The sequence below is a fragment of the Tupaia chinensis genome, unplaced genomic scaffold, assembly GCF_000334495.1.
Source record: "Tupaia chinensis unplaced genomic scaffold, TupChi_1.0 Scaffold145200_1, whole genome shotgun sequence".
In the NCBI taxonomy this organism is placed as follows: Eukaryota; Metazoa; Chordata; class Mammalia; order Scandentia; family Tupaiidae; genus Tupaia; species Tupaia belangeri.
In genome coordinates this window covers 9,819-19,532 of record NW_006205060.1, presented here as the reverse complement: position 1 = coordinate 19,532, position 9,714 = coordinate 9,819, and the positions used below count along the sequence as shown (strand labels likewise).

Sequence of the window (9,714 nt, the reverse complement as noted above, 5' to 3'; positions counted from 1 at the left end):
TTATGCTTTAATAAAGCCAACTTAGAACAAATATCCTTGAATTGGTGTGTAATGAGAAGTGGAAGCACATTTCAGATAACTTGCCTTCCATAATTCACACACCGTACAATTTAGCTAACCAAAGTATACAGTTTAATGGTGTTTTATACTCTGGACTATGTGGCAATCAACACGATCTGATTTTAGAACATATGTGTCCCTCCCAAATGAAATCTTATTCCCATTAGCAGTAACTCCTCATTCTTCCCTACCACCATCACTCCCAGCCATAGACAACACTTATCTTTCCATAACTATATTTCCCTTTTTGGACATCTCATATGTGGCCTTGTTTCTTTGATTCCACCATTATTACACTTGACCAGCAATTTATGAGCTGTCTAATGTCTCCACATCCTTATTATCACTTGCTATATATTTTTTTGGTGATTCTAGCCATCCTGTTGGGTATGGAGTTGTATTTCATGGTAGCTTTGATATGAATTTCCCAATACCTAAAGATGTTGAACATCTTGGGGCTAGCATTTGGCTTGATAACAAAGGTACTTGGACTCCCACATGGCTGTCCTTTGTTCAACTTCGACATGGAAGCTTAAAAATAATGTCAGATGCATGTGCAGGTTTGCCCAAAATCCCTAGAGGAGAAGGGATTGTGGCATGGCTATTCCCCCTGGGTGGTGACTTCTCTGCCTTTCTCTCTCTCTCTCTCTGGCAAACTCATGCAGCCTAGGGCAAAATATATTAGAAAAAAATCGAACATCTTTCATGTGCTTTTGGTCATTTGTACATCTTTTGTGGAGAATGATTTATTTAGACATTTACCTATAATTTAATTTTGTTATATTTTTATTATCAAATAGTAAGAGTTGCATCTTTTGTGTAAAAATCCCTTATCAGATCCATGATTTGAAAGTATTTTATCCACTCTGGAGATGTATTTTCACATTATTTGTGGCATGGTTTTCAGTATAAAACATTTTAACTTTGATGATATCCAACTTGTGTATCCAATAGCACTGTTACATATTAATATTTAATAAAATATTTCTGAATCTACTACTCTGGGAATGAAAAAACAGTTGTTATGCTATTTTTTAACTATTTAATTTTACTTATTTATTCATTTATTTTAATTTTACTAGAACAAGACAGAGAAAGAGAGAGAGAGAGAGGGAGAGAGAGAGAGAGAGAGAGAAGGAAAGTGACAAAGCAAGACAAGCAGCCAAGTCTGGGACTCAAACCACAGCTGACCATGAGAGGGTCCAGTGCCTTAGTGACCATGCTACCTGCCAGCCCTTCTTTTTTTTTTATTCTATAAAAATGATCACAGGTTTGGTAGACATTTTTTTTTAATTTTTAAATTGGGACTTAGATAAAGCAACCTATTTATAGTTATTTTTTTCTCTGAGATAAAATTTACATACAATGTCCCCTGCCAACAGTTACTATTTTTGGACTTGCTTAGAATTCCTCACTGGCTTCTAACTACTTTTTTTGTTTTTTGGAGAGGTTTTTTCTCTAGGGCACGTGCGCTTGCCAGACAGACAGAGACAGAGAGACAGAAAGCAAGAAATCACCTCCCAGGGGGGATGGTCATGCCACAGTCCCTTCTCCTCCATTCTCCTCTTGGGATCCTGGGCATGCACGCACATGCACCTGGCGAGAGTTTTAAGACACCAGGTCTGGGACGCGAACCGCGGTCGACTACATGGAAGTCCAGCAACATAGCCATTATGCTAACTGCTGGTTTCCGGCTTTGTTGAGTTTTGACAAGTGTATATACTAATGCATCTATTAACGAATTCAAGGGGGAACTCTTTCATTTACCCAGTAAATTTTGCCATGCCTTTTCCCAGTTAATTTCCTAAGTTGAAATCACTATTCTTATTTCAGTTAAGTTTTTGTCCATTCCATAACTTCATGTAAATTGATCACAGCATTCATTCTCTTGTGTCTGGTCTATTTTTGAGACTCATCCTGTTATGTATATCTATTTTGGTAATCTGTGTGCATGTGTGTGGGTTTAAATGCTGTATATTTACATTTAATGTAACTAAGCTTTGTGAATTAAATTTATCTTACTGTTGTTTGCTTTATCTCCTGCATAGCTCCTTTCCCATATTAATTAACCTGATCAAGGAGTTCTTTTCTTTAGTATCCAATTCTATCTTTTCTCTAAGCTCTTTTAAAACTTTATTTATTTTGCCAGAGAAAAAGAAAAGAAGAGAGATACATTTGACAGGGTTTCACAATGCCAATCCATCCCATCTTTCAGCCAGCTAGAATCTTGAGTGCGTACCAGTATGACAGCATTATACCACGCCGAGGCTGGACCCCGGCAGGGCCTCTCTTGATTTTCAATTAATACTGTATTTTATAGAGAAGTTTTGACTTCACAACAAAATTGAAGGAATTTTCAGGGCTTTCCCATATATCCTCTAGCCCTATTCATGATAGCTTCTCCTGTAATTGCCAATTTTCCATCAGAATGTTACAGTTGTTACACTTGCTGGGCCTACATTGACTCCTCATTATCATCCAAAGTATATGGTTTAAGACTACTCTTGGAGTTGTACATTTTAGGGATTTTTACTAATATATAATGACATGTATGTATCACCAGAGCATACTCAGTAATTTCATTGTCTTTAATTCCTCTGTGCTCTACCATTCATCTTTCCCATACTTCCATTCTCTAACTCCTGACAACCACTGAACTTTTCATTGTCTGTTCAGTTTTGCATTTTCCAGAATATCACATATTTGAACTTGTACAGTATTAGTGTTTTTAGATTGATTTCTTTTATTTAGAATTATGTATATAAGTTTATTCTATGTCTTTGACTAATAGTTCACCTCTTTCTACTGTATTACAGTATTACATTTACTCTAGATGGCATCTGTATATATCACAGTTTATACACAGTCTGAAAGACATCTTAGTTACTTTCAATTTGGCAACTATGAGAAGGGTTATATAAATATCTGTGTGCAGGTTTTGGGCAAACATAAATTTTCAACTCCTTTGGGTAAATATCAAGAAGTATGATTGTTTGATCTAATAGTAAGAGAATGTTTGGATAGAAACCACCAAGTTATTGTCCAAAGTGAGTGTACCCATTTTGTGAACTAGCATAACTTGTTATATTTTTTATTTCAGTGATGGAAATAGGAGTAATATTTTTCTGTGTGCAGGTTTTGGGCAAACATAAATTTTCAACTCCTTTGGGTAAATATCAAGAAGTATGATTGTTTGATCTAATAGTAAGAGAATGTTTGGATAGAAACCACCAAGTTATTGTCCAAAGTGAGTGTACCCATTTTGTGAACTAGCATAACTTGTTATATTTTTTATTTCAGTGATGGAAATAGGAGTAATATTTTATATATTTCAGTTCTTGTTCTTTGGAAATCATGAGTCCAGCAGCCTCAACCTTTTCAGGACATCAGACCTTTAATACCATTAACATTCCCCACAGGTCAAGCCTTTAGTGCAAAGGCATCAAGGAAAAAATATTGTGGAGCAAAAGTTCTTACAAGCTTAACGTATTTATTACAATATTCTACATTCAATTAGATGTTAGCTTCCTGTGCCTTTGAATACTAGAACAGATGGGAGAATATTTTCAATTCTGGGTATGTGGATTTTAACAACCCAGAACTTTTATGCTTTAAAGGCATCAGCAAGCATCTAGTCCCAGTTTTCCACATCTAAGTACTCAGACATACCCATTGACTCTATAGTAATTACCAGAGGAGTTTATTAAATACAGACTTTTGTATATCTCTTAACCATGGGCAATCTTATTATAACTTTTTGGAATATGCTCTATTACCTATCACAAAATTTTCAAAATGATTCTAATAAACAGCCAAGTTAGAAAAATGTTGATCTAGTGCTCATTTTAAAATTAAGTATAATAGAAGTACAGAGAGTTCGGTATATATGTCTAAATTGGGACTATAAACTTGGATTTGTGTAGCTCCAGGGCAGTGCTTATAACCTGATTATACTGGGCTCCTGGGAAAGTCATGATGCTTTTTTTTTTTTTTCGGAGAGGTTTTTGCTATAGGGTGCGTGCGCTTGCCAGACAGACAGAGAGAGACAGAGAGACAGAAAGCGAGAAATCACCCCCCAGGGGGGATGGCCACGCCACAATCCCTTCTCCTCCATTCTCCTCTTGGGATCTTGGGCACACACGCACACGTGCCCAGCATGAGTTTTAAGCCACCAGGTCTGGGACGCAAACCACGGTCGACTACGTGGGAGTCCAGCGACATAGTCATTAGGCTAACTGCTGGTTCCCCATAATGCATTTTTGCATAGAAAAATATGTCATGACTTTCCAGACAACCTAGATTTTTAAATCTTTTTATCTTTAATTTCAAGGATGCATCAATATCAATAATCATTTTGTCAGCACCATGTAAAGGTCTTCTATTATTAATGTTTACTCAAATCCTTACAACTATAACCACAAATCCAGGTATAGGCAATACCAATAATCAGATTTGTGGGTAAGACAATGAAACAATAGCAGAGAGACAACCAGTGATATGTTCATATACTAAAAAAGATAAAATTCAGATTGTGTCTCACAGGGAAGGAGAAAGGTATGACCTGGGCAAGGATCAGTTGACATCAGAAAGGAATGTTTTTCCAGAATGAGTTTCTCTGGAGTCCACAGGTAGAAATGAGTAGGTCAAAGTAGTGATGCACGACTCTTTCTACCCAGTGAAGTTGTTTGGTTCAAATGTTGTAAAGAAAATTAGTTTCTCAACCATGCATTTCAGCAAACCATATTTATGCTGTTGACGTTCCGAGTAACATCATCTACCCACATCTCCATATACATCACGGTGGGTTCTTTTTATTCATTTTCTTTACTTTTTCTTGTTAGTAATTTTACATTAATAACAACTAACAGTTTCAGAAAAGTAGACTAGAATCAGTTAACAGAAGCAGTTTAGTGGATATTATGATGGAAAGTGGAAAACTTAGAGGTAAATCGGCCCATTCCCTTTATTGTTTGGATAAAGAAAGTCTCAGCCAGATAAGGCAAATGCACTTTTCCACTTTGAGGATGAACACAAATCTTGCAACTTCTTAGGATGTCTAATCTCTTTCACATTCTGTACACATCTTTTCTGCCATTCCAAGCTAATTCAGTTACTTTTCATTGGGCTTTGTAGAACTTACATCAGAATGTATTAGCTAAGGTCTCTTGTTTCTTAATGTATTTTCTTTCATCCATTTAATCTATAGATATTTAATACTTAATACTACTTGATAGCTGACTGTCATGCAATAGAGAAAATGGAAGATGTAAAAGAAAAAGGAGAAAATAATGATGCTGAGTATAATTATATTGACATTCTTAGTATGTTTTATCTGTCATAGGTAGTTCATAGATTTAAATGATACTGATAAGTAAAACTTAACTTTATACAATGTTACTCTTTCATGTTTTCTCCCTAAAATCCTTTGGGATTTCCATAATTGTCTTCACTTCACCATTGAGTTAGCCAAGGTTGAGAATATTTCACATCCTCCAGATTAAATGATTTCTTCCACCTATTTCCCATTTGTGCCTCCAAGAAAACCTTTCTGAACCACAGTCTCTTCATTGCTTTCTTTACTTCTGCATTTCTCAAGGTATAAATCAGAGGATTTAACATAGGAGTAATGATGGTGTAAAATATAGCCACCATCTTATCTTCTGAAAAGGTAGTGTCAGGTCGCATGTACATAAAAGTACAAGGACCAAAAAACATGATGACCACAGCAATGTGGGAGCAACAGGTGTAGAGAGCTTTTCTCCTACCTTCTGCAGACTGCTTTCTCAGAGAAACCAGAATAATGGTATAGGAGATAAGCAAGATAACAAAGCTCCCCAGGGCAATGGTACCACTGTTGGCTGTCACCACAACACCAACAATATATGTGTCCGTGCAGGCAAGTTTCAGGACAGGATGGACATCACAAAAGTAGTGATCAATCTCATTTGGTCCACAAAAGGGTAGTTGGACTACCAGAGCCACTTGGATAATGGAGTGTAAGAACCCTCCTACCCAGGTCCCCAGTAACATTTTATTGCATCTCTCCCGGTCCATGATGGTCATATAATGTAGGGGCTTACAGATAGCCACATAATGATCATAGGCCATTACAGTAAGGATGAAGATTTCAGTGCAGCCAAAAAATATACCCCAAAGAGTTGCAGCATGCACCCCACATAGGAGATAGTTTTATCCTTTGCTAACAGGTCAACAATCATCTTAGGAGCCGTGACTGATGAGTAACAAATGTCCACAAAAGACAAGTAGTTGACAAAGAAATACATAGGAGACTTGAAGAGGTTGCTCTGGGTAACTGTCAATATGATGAGAAGATTTCCTAAAATAATGACTGTGTAGAAGAAAGAAAACAGTGCAAAACAAACTTCTTCAACCTCTGGGTTCTGAGAAAGTCCCAAGAAAATGAACTGGGTTACATTGTTTATTTCTTCCATAGAGTGAGTCCAGAGACACAGTTCTCAAGACACAATTAAATTTCCTGAAAGAAATGTAAGAAGGACTAATAGTACTAAGTAACAAGTTAGAACAATCGGATAATCACAGTGTTTGACAATGGAAAAAAATGGTATTTTTCATTCATACATTTTGACCATCTTACCTCAATATTACATCCCATTCACTTCAGATGAAGAAACAAAGTTCAATGAGTTAAAATTGATGTTCCAGATCTCGCTAGTTATAAAGTGTCTCTTCTCCATTACCATTTATTAGAGTTTATTCATCTGAGTGAGTCCAGAGACACAGTTCTCAATAGACAATTAAATTTTCTGAAAAAAAAAAATGTAAGCAGGACTAAGTATTTAATGACAACTTAGAAACAATGGATAATCACAGTGTTTGACAATGGAAAAAATGGTATTTGTCATTCATACAGTCTGACCATCTTACCTCAATATTACATCCCATTCACTTCAGATGATGAAACAAAGTTCATATTCCAAGTCTCACAAGTTATAAAGTGTCTCTCCTCCCTTACCATTTATTAGTTAATTTGTCTGTATTTGAAATGTACTTAGCTCTTGTTTTGTATCAAGCATTCCACTTAATTTTGCAGCAACTTTTGTGTTTGTGGATATGATAACATTTACATACTTGGGAATGGTTGCTTTATATTTTGATCCAGCAGTGAGTGTTGATGTTTTACCTTCTAAGTTACAGCCATGACTGATCATTACATCAGATCACATTCTTTCATGGGTACTCAAGGAATGGAGACTAGGCGACATCTGCAAGTTCTTCTTATAAAACATGGATCTTTCTGTGCATGAGTTTATGGTCACTACTTAATGACAAGCTATTAGTACTCAAGATGCAATGTGGTATACTAGAAAGAGGATCCAAATTATCCAAACCTAATTCTGAAAGATTACTGTTGCAATCCTGCGTAAATCATTTAGCTTCATGTAATCTCCCTTATCTTATTTGTGAAATAAGGTTTCACTTTTGCTATCATATTAACAATTACTTGTACTGTAAATTTAAATTATTTCTATTAGCTGGAATAGCCAGCTGGAATACTCATATTCCATACCTTGACAATGAAGCAGAGAGAAGGGAATATGCAAGAGACAGTAAGATACAATTAAAGAACTGTTTGACTTGAAATCAGGGGAAGTGATCATCCTGATAATTTCTCCATATTCAAATTCAAAATACTTTAATATCCCTATTGTCTAGCCCCTAGATTTCAATTAGGTGGTTGATTGATTGGATCAAGGAGCCAGATGGAGGTACAGTGGTAAAATGTGATGCTCTGTGAAGCAGTTCAATACAGGAAAATTCACACTCAAGCATTCAAGTCTGGAGAGTTCCCTGATTATTATAGAATGGTGCTTGTCTATAATATGATGCTGGATGAAGACCAGGTGTGGATAAGGGTATAAAGATCCTATTGGAGATGTGGCTTCTCTCTATCTCTCTCTCTCTCTCTTTCTTTCCTACCCTCTCTGCACTGTCACTCTTGCTCATGGAAGAAAGAAATGAGTAAATTTAAATAAATGTTGCCCCTAAATAAAATTTAAGTCCACTTTTCCATTAACATTTTAAAGCACTTGCTACTGAGTCTCTGTTTGCATAAATTCACTATTTCTAGGAGGACAACCTTACTGAATTACAATTTGAGTGTAGTTAGAAAGAGTACAATGTTGAAATGGATGAATCCTCAGTGGTGGAATTTTAGGCAGCCCAATAGGCTCACTGGCATGTTTATCAAAAGGGATATATGAAATTGTTTTGATTAAGGGTAACTTCAGGACTTGGAACCAGCAGTTAGCGTAATGGCTGTGTCGCTGGACTCCCATGTAGTCGACCGCAGTTCATGTCCCGGACCTGGTGGTTTAAAACTCACGCCGGGTGTGTGTGCATGCGTGGCCAAGATCCTGAGAGGAGAATGGAGGAGAAGGGATTGCGGCATGGCCATGCCGCCTGGGGATTCCTTTCTCGCTTTCTGGCTTTCTGTCTCTCTGTCTCTGTCTGTCTGTCTGGTGAGCACATGCGCCCTATAGCAAAACAAACAGACAAACAAAACAAAAAACAGACAAACAAAACAAAACAAAAGAAACCTCCCCCTTCTGTTTAAGGGAACTCAAATCATAGCAGTTTAACCTGGATATTTTTATAGCTGCCCTCTAAACTGGGCATGTACATGGGAGTCTGGAAACTGTTTCCTTCATTTCTGTACCACAAGGTCCTTGGAAATGACTCTCTCCTCAAACCAGGATTTATCTCAAGGATTCCTTCCTCCATTTTCTGAGCATTCCAAACATAATACTGCCTCATTTTCCTTTGAAATGATTGGGGATTCCTTTTTGTTCACATAGATTCCATCCTATCCCATGGCTGTTTATAGAAACATGTTATTATTTTATCATTTTGGTAATAATTTCATTTCCCCACTACTTCAGAGAACAGTGTCTTGGAACCGTACTAGAAGTGCTTAAAGTAAATCAATTTAATTTAATTCCCCTTTTTAACAACTCTCCCATATTAACTTTAGAGGAAAAAGAAATCTCACCAATGTTTTCCAGGGTTTGGTTTGATTTAAGTTTCTTTCTCTTGAGATAGTTTGAGTGCAGGTGTTAAAGTAAAACAAGAACAATGCTTGTGAAATGCATTTGTGAATAATTAGTACCAGAGAATTCCTGACTCCCTCAACTCAAAAACTATAATAGAAATCAGTCTTTGTTGTTTTTGGATCTGATGAAATCTGTCATTTCACTGTACCTGTGGCAATAAATACTCATTTTTCTACTCTTATATGGGCTATTTAAAAGAATGAGGCAAAATGAAAATGACCTTAGAGAAAGCTTTTGTCCCCTAAGTTTTTATCAATAGTCAAAACCAAATTTAAGGACTAAATGTGGGTTTTAATTTGTGTCTGTCCACTTACAAATAAATGAAAGAAAAATGGAGTAGAAGGAATTATGGCACCGCCTTCCCACCTGGGTGGGGTGATTTGTCATTTTCCTGCTCTCTCTTTTTCTGTCTGTCTCTTTCAAGAACACATGCCCTATAGCAAAAACTAAAATATTATTGTTGGCTTAATTAAAAACCCAATAAGTTCTCAAATTTAGAACCATACACTAATCCAAATAATTCAACAAACAAAAGTAATCATTTTATCATTGTATACATTGT

At 36.3% G+C, this 9,714-nt stretch overlaps 1 pseudogene; it reads right to left on the bottom strand.

Annotated features, from left to right (window-relative positions):
- Positions 1-5,511: 5,511 nt before the first annotated feature.
- LOC102496846 (olfactory receptor 4S2-like) lies at positions 5,512-6,512 on the bottom strand (annotated as a pseudogene).
- Positions 6,513-9,714: the final 3,202 nt, after the last annotated feature.